The sequence below is a fragment of the Etheostoma cragini genome, chromosome 7 (assembly GCF_013103735.1).
Source record: "Etheostoma cragini isolate CJK2018 chromosome 7, CSU_Ecrag_1.0, whole genome shotgun sequence".
Classification (NCBI taxonomy): domain Eukaryota; kingdom Metazoa; phylum Chordata; class Actinopteri; order Perciformes; family Percidae; genus Etheostoma; species Etheostoma cragini.
In genome coordinates, this window is record NC_048413.1 from 3839868 (window position 1) to 3847804 (window position 7937).

Below are 7937 nucleotides of genomic sequence, written 5' to 3' on the forward strand. Positions count from 1 at the left end.
GGCAGAAAGAAAAAACAAAAACACAAAAATTAAAATAAAAAGGACAGACTCACGGTCAGCCGGGCCCCACCACAACAAGATCAGAGACTGACCCACGTTCATGTTGGAGGATCTGATGGTTTAACGCTGCCTCTCTTTATTCTTCACTGGTAAACCAGGAACTGTTCACTTCTCTAAATGATGGAGTCCCTCCCCCAAACACACATGACCCCCCCCCCCCACACTCTCCTCCACTCTTTATTCTTTATTAATGGATGAAATGAAAATTGTGTTTTTATCTGTTAACAACCTGGATGTTAACTAACCCAAAAAAAAACATCTTCTCCTGTTTTGTTCAACCCAAAGTTTCCCAAAACAAAAGATATAGTTTCACCAAATACCCCCAGTGAAAAACCCTGGTCAGTATCTGTCTCACAAGTTGTCTCAATATCCAATTCAAATTGTTTATAAGTGAAATTATAACTTACCCCCGCTGTTTGAAATTGCTTCCTTTTCGTTTGGATTTCAGAGTGGAATCAGTGGAGCCTTCCGCGGTTTCTGACCCTCTGTCTCTCAAAGATGTTTTGGCGAGGTTTAGAGGCAGGTGATCGTCAGATCCCTGAATGATCTGTCATCAGTTACCCGGGGGGTCCCGATCTGATCCCTACTTGAAATCCTGCCGACAACGCCAAGTTTGTAGTGGAAGTTTCTGTTCAGCGAGGGAGGAATTTGTGTGAAGAAGAGACCTTGTTGAAACAAAATAAAGACAGGCTGCAGACTGGATTAAAAGTTTAGATATTCGGTGGAAGAGTTTGATTATTTTCTCGAGAGAACAATCAAAATGACAAGAACTTGAATTCACAATGAAACAGAGAAACAGAGTAACAAAGTAACAAGGTGACCCCACAATTCTGTGTCTCGCGAAAAACCTGACTGCTCCTTATATTCCCTTTTGCCCCAGCAGAAACCATCCCATGTTTGGATAAAAATCCTAATCTTAAACAAAACACTTAATTTTATTCTTCAGACTTCTTGGAGCCAGAGATGTCCCTGTGCATCTTTCTAGTACGTCATGGAGATGACTTGTCGCTGCCATTCTACCTTAGAAGTTCAGAGATTTATCTGTCCATAGATTGGTTTGGTTTCTAACCTACAGATCGGGCAAACTGACCTTTGCATATCTTCTAGGCGCCTGCATTTTACAGCCATCAGTTCACTGCGGAGATTTACAGAGTAAACAGAGTCCCAACACTTTTAGCTGTCCCTAGACGCTGAAGGCCCCATTCTTAGGAAATATCTTTAGGAGGCACATGTTTTTAGGAGACATATGTGAAGGTGTTTACTTTTAAGAAAGACTTACTTTTAACAAATGAATAGCTACTAAAAGTCTTTTATGTGTATTCTTTCTTTAATCTACCAGTTTAACCTGCTTCAAATGATCAACTTTTTTCAAACATACTTTTAGTCATTCTGTTTCTGTTTCTGTTCTGTATCACAAGAAAAATTAAATGGCGGCTGATTTTTTAAATCGTTTTATTTCATTTTCCTGTAGAAAACTGATTCTTTATGCAACATGAAGAATATGATTTCTTATTTTAAAAGTTGTTACAGCGTTGTGTCTATAGAAACTATGCAGTAACAGTTGGTCAGTGTCATCCCTAGATGTCCTCTCATAATTTCAATTGTTCAGACTGAAAACACACCTGCTTTAAAAATGCATATTGTTAAAAGTCTTGTTTTCTGTCAGAGCACTTGAATTAATATGCTGAAATATGAGTGGAATAATGGAATGGATAAATGGAATATTTGCCTAATAATGCCCCAAAAATACTGCCTATCACAGCGTCATATTTCTGCATATTAATGTCTAATTAGGCTGTGACTGCGTTGAGTGACAGGTGGGTGACCTAACAGGTAGCTGGCGTGTACATTATATATTCAAACTTAAATACATCCACTTTAGTTTGAAAAGTACAGAATAAATACAGATATAATAATATATAATATAACTGCTAAAAAACATATACATTTGTGCAAAAGCAATAAACATAAAAAAATATGTATGATGTGGGCTGTAACTGACAGCTTCCCCCAATAATGATAAACCCAGATTTCTTACAGGGCGGCTGTGGCTCAGTGGTAGAGTGGTTGCCTGCCAATTGGAAGGTTGGTGGTTCGATCCCCGCCCCTGCAGTCATTGTCAAAGTGTCCTTGGGCAAGACACTGAACCCCGAGTTGCCCCCGGTGCTGCGCATTGGAGTGTGAATGTGTGTGAATGTTTATCTGATGAGCAGGTGGCACCTTGTACGGCAGCCCCGGCCACAGTGTATGAATGTGTGTGAATGGTGAATGTTCCCTGTAGATGTAAAAGTGCTTTGAGCAGTTGTTAAGACTGGAAAAGCGCTATATAAATACAGCACATTTACAGAGTAGACCACGGTATCTGTGTCACCACAGGGGGCGCTGTGCAGCTGGACCGCTGGGGACATCCAGCTCAGAGTAGGTGAGCTCGTCTTCAGTCTGCAAGAAGACACAAAGCTCAAACTTCATCAGCTGACTATACTTGCCTGGTTCTTCAGGAGCAGCATTTCAGAAGGATTCACAGGGTTGGATCTCTGAATCTGTTGTTTACCATGAATATCTGTATCAGTGACACACCTCCCCCTCCCTCTGTTCACACTTCCTCCTCTATGGCTTTAGATACAGTCCAGTATGATCTCTAACTGACCCGGTTCCTGTTTTTTTTTTGCTTTTCTCTCTTGATGAACAAAATAGACAGATGCAAGTCTATTATATTGAATTAAATTAACATTCTCTGAGTAAATAACTGGATTTCCTTTTAATGTTGAAAACATTAAGCTCATTTAAAATCCTATTTTGGTCCACAATCTTCTCTCTATTCTGGCATTCTAAAAAAAAGTCCTTTGCTGTACGATAACATCTTCATTTGTCTCAGGCCACGTCTCAAAGCCGGCATCCAAACATAAAAAGCCAAATGAACATTATTACATGACTCATGATGACCAAAGATAGGTAGGTGCTAGGGATAGAGAAACAGCTGTGGGAATAAAAACTAGTCCCTATCAGCTGCAGCCTGAAGGGGTTTCCTGACCCCTAAAAGCCAACCCTTGACTTACTTTCATCTGAGAAGTGGGTGCAGTGACTAAGCTGTAGTCCTCGGTGGTTTCTACTCCATCTGGTTTGGTGTATTTGGCGTAAGTGTAAACTGTGAACACTTCTACAGGAGGAGATGTGTTCTGTCTGTCCTCTCTGATCTCCTCATACACTGGGTTGGCCTGCAGGAAGAGATCAGGGCTTTGGATTAACATCAGCTGGTTGATACTGACACTACTGATGCTGAGATGTCCAGATGAACCCAAACGCACCTTTGTAACAATAGAGTACTCAGTTTCTACAGGAGGTTGTGAAAAACATGCAATTCAGAGGATTAGAATAAAGAGATGACTTTATAAAAACGCGTGTGACTTCATTTAAACAAAGAGCTTTCTAAACTGTCTGGGCCGACCTTAAAGCTTCTATATACGAGATTTAAAACATTAATATAGCAGCAAACAACCAGCCTGTAGGAGTCCTGAGCCGAGCATGAAGTCCCAGTGGGAGTTGTTCTCAGAGCTTATCTGGTCTTTGTTTGGTAGCCGGGCCGGCCGCAGGCCTGTTAAACCATGTGAGTCCCTCCCTTTGAAACTCTTGCCCCCCCCTCTGTATTAAAGAGATGTAAGTATGTTAAATGCTGACTGGACGGTGTGGACGGTCCCTGTGAACCTCTGGTCCTTCATACTGACTGTGGTTACAGAGTCTCCAAGAATGGACCCCGTCTCTTCTGTCTCTGTTGCTGTGGATGAGTCTTCTCTTTGGAAACGTCTCCTGAGAAGAAGCACTTCGGGGGACTGGAGCCAATCATTGTAATGGAGTCTGAGAGACCCCGTCCCCATTGTTACAAAAGACCCTCAGTGCAAAGTGGCCCAGGACACAGTCGTCCATATGAACATCCACCCTGCCTGAGATGGAGAGCCCTACGAGCTGTTTCTACAAAGGTCTTTGTCTCTGTAGTGTGTTAATGGTTATATATAGAGCAGGTGACGTGTGTGTGTGTGTGTGTGTGTGTGTGTGTGTGTGTGTGTGCGTGTTTCCTGTGGTCTCACCTTTGGGTAAACTGGCTCTCTTCCTGCAGAAAATCAGCAAAGCTGCTGATAATATGAGGACCAGTAGGACCAGAGTCAGACCCACATACAGCAGAGCTCTCTGGGCTGTTGGAGCAGAAGAACACGTTGGTTTGACACTTCCTGGTCCATTATTAGATATATCTGGCAGCAGAAACTGGACTCCAAGGTACATGAGGGACCTGAGAGATCATTCATGCTGTGTTGACCAACTAATAGTTACATCAACTTCATATTTTTAAATCAATACTTTATAACTATTTTATCAAATTTAAACCAATAAATATATGTTCTATGCATACAAGCATACATATCCATGTGTTTGCTGTAACAGAATTTTACACATCAGCTGTTAAAGGAGCATTCATCAGAGTTCCCAATGATGGAAATATGCAGCTCTAAATACAACTGTTATACTAAACATGTTGAGTTATTGGAAACATCAGCAGATGTCAGTGAACAGTTAATAACATGACTCTCAGGAGAAACTCACCCTCTGGAACTCGGAGCTAGATCTCGTAGAATGATGATGAGAATTCGAAAGATCTGTCCAAACCACATCTGTACCGTCCTGAGTCTGACTGAATCAGGTTTCTGATGCTAACGTACAGAACTGTGTCTGATAATGGAAAAAAATCATTTTTTCATATTTGATGCTGTATCTGCAAGTGCTATCTGTAAAAGATGACCAATCAGTAGTTACTATGTGTACTTCGTGTAAGATGTTGCAGTCTGTTTTGTTTCACATTTCCATAAATCAAACCTAGATCCCCACAGTCATACTGGGAGCGTCCCAGTTCAACCAGTCTGGGACTGAGGGGTACTACTTTAAAACAACAGAGATCTGGATTCTTTCAGATTTCAAGCATTTTAAACAATCTCTCAGTCAGACTCAGATTTAATGTTCCCCAGAGAATAGTTTATTAGCTAGTTTCCTTTTTCTCTGATCAATTTCTTTTTGAACCAAAGTGTTGGGATGGTTCCAGGTTTGTTGAGCCTCACAGAAAATCAATGAGTTGCATCTCATCTCATTATTAAAAGAAAACATAAAGTCAGAGCCTGTTGTGGTGAGTTGATCCCCTTCCTTCCTCTTTCCTCCCCGCCTTTCTCTCTGTGAACCTCTACAGGTTTAGATGTGTAGTTTCCTGTGATGTGAAGCTACAACAGACTGTAGTCAGGGTAGAGTAGCAGAACTATTCCCTCTGTTACAGTTAGAATATAATATTAATAACTGCAGGGCATTGGGATTAGAAAACAAGTCCAGCCGGACAACAGGCACGGGTCAAAAGTCAAATGGATTAATGATAAATAAATAATAAGTTAACTAATACCCAGAGTATGTGAAGTATTTAAAATGAGCTCCATCTCTCCCAGCTGTGATATTAAAGAGAAAAACACATGAATGCATCAATAATGATAATATTTTAATCTGCATTATTCTGAAATGCGCCAATGTGCATAGTGAGAACTTTCACTTTTGGTACTTTAAGTACATTTTGATGATAATACTTGGTAAAAATGTTGCAGCATTGAGTTTTTAACCGTGTATTTGTACTGTTATTCAGAGTAAAAGGTTGAAGTATGACTGTCACCACTCATCACATCCTGTTAAACCACAGAAACCAACATGATGCTGGACTAATACAACATGTGTTGAGACAGAGTCACTCATGAGAAACTGTTTCCCTTCTGCTGCAAAGCTGAACCGAGCAACTGTAAATGAATAAAATAAAGAAGAATTCAGATTAAAAAGAGAGAGAATGCTGATCAGAAGCAGATCAGAGACTGACCCACATTCATGTTGGAGGATCTGATGGTTGAACGCTGCCTCTCTTTCTTCTTCACTGGTAAACCAGGAACTGTTCATTTCTCTAAAGGATGAAGTCCCTCCCCCAAACACACATCACCCCCCCCTACTCTCCTCCCTTCTTTGAGCCTTTTTGGTTCCTGGTTGGAACTTAAAGAGGCATTAATGTCATTTTTATGTCTACAATGCTAAAACTCACAGATATTCCTTAATTCATTGTTAGACATTTCTCTCAACACTTAAAAAAATCTCCATCTTTTTAAATTATAGTTGCCATTTTTTCTTTTTTTTCTTTCAAAGAAACACATATATCCATTTCCTCATGCTTTTGTGTCTAATAGACTGATGTGACCAAAGATCTTTGAATGTGGTCCAGTATTGAGTCAGATGGCAATTATGACAAACTACAACCTAATGGGGGCAAGTGTGGATCCTTGAATTCTGTCCAGTCAAAATTATTTATTTTGGCACTGACAGGCTCAGATTGTTACTAAAATGTATTGATCACTTTCAGGATGGGACTTTGGTCCAAAGACAGCGGTGTGGAGAGCAAAAAGCGAGATGAGAAAAAAGCATTCAGGGAGTCTGTTGTTTCAGAGTGGGCTACAGAAATTACAGTTTCCTGTTATCTAAAAGATTTTTAATGTAATGGCTCAATATTTAAATGATTTTGGTTGTTATAATTGGATGTTCGTCTGTATTCATTTGAGACAGAGTATAGGCTAACCTCATTGTCAACATCATTTAAATATTGAAAATGTACAATCTGAGCCTGTCTGTACCAAAATGAATCACTTTTATTGGAAAAAAGCAGGGCTCCACGATTTCCCCATCATATTACATTGTAGCTCGGTTCATTGAGATCTCACTCAGTACTGGACCATATTTAAAGATTGAAAAATACAGTAGTTATCCTTTAACTGAAAACTTTTGAAGCTGGAGCATTCAGAACAGCTGAATGTCTGAAGGTTTTACTGAAGGCTGAAGGCTCACTGGGATATCTCTGAAATATGTTTACTTCATTCTTTAGCCCTCATATTGTCCTTGGGTCAAATTTGAACCGTATTTCGACAAAAATCGGGGTGTCGAAATAAGCACTGAACACTAAAAATATCAAAGAGTTTTGGCAAAAACATCAACATTACCCAAAACATTGAAAAAGTGACAAAAAATGTTACAAAAAACGATATTAATGTTGAAAAAAGTGACCAAAACATGTTTTTTTTCACGGGAAGACAACACAAGGGTTAAAATCCAACATGACAATATAGATATTAGAGGTAATATGGAAAAGCATAATAGTTGATGTTAAATAACCTTTTGTATTTTCTCAACAGAAGTCGTTAGTATGATGCAGTATAATAAAAGGAAATGTCACTTTTTTATTGCAGCAAAGGCTGATTTTTTACATCTTTTTCTTTATTTTGTACTCAAAAAAATATATAATTCATGTAACATATTCATACTGTAAAGTATAACAAGGGGATGACCTATTAAAAATTCTTCCAGTTTCTAGAAATGGTTCAGTCGTTTCTTCCCACATTTCATCTGAAAACATTAAAAATAGAACTCAATAATAATAATAGTTAAAGTTTTTAGATAATAGCAGTAGATTTTGGGAATGTATTTAGTATTCAGTCTATAGTTTTATAAAGTCGTCTTAACAACAACACATAGTCTGTTATCTCTTACTTCCTCTTCAGTTTTCATCTGCACGCTTCTTGGGACTGTCTGATTTATTTATCTATTTATATTGTTCCCTTTATGGTTTTTATTGCACTGCATTTGACCGTTTTTAGATGAACTGAAATATGTATTTCCATCTCAATCAACTATTGTGATGATGGTCTGATGGTTTTGGTCATTTTCTAAGTATGAATGCAAACTGTTTGATTCCTCGTCTTCTAATGGGATGATTTGTATGGTTGTGTTTGTCATAACTCATTAAACTGAATATTTGGGGGTTTTGG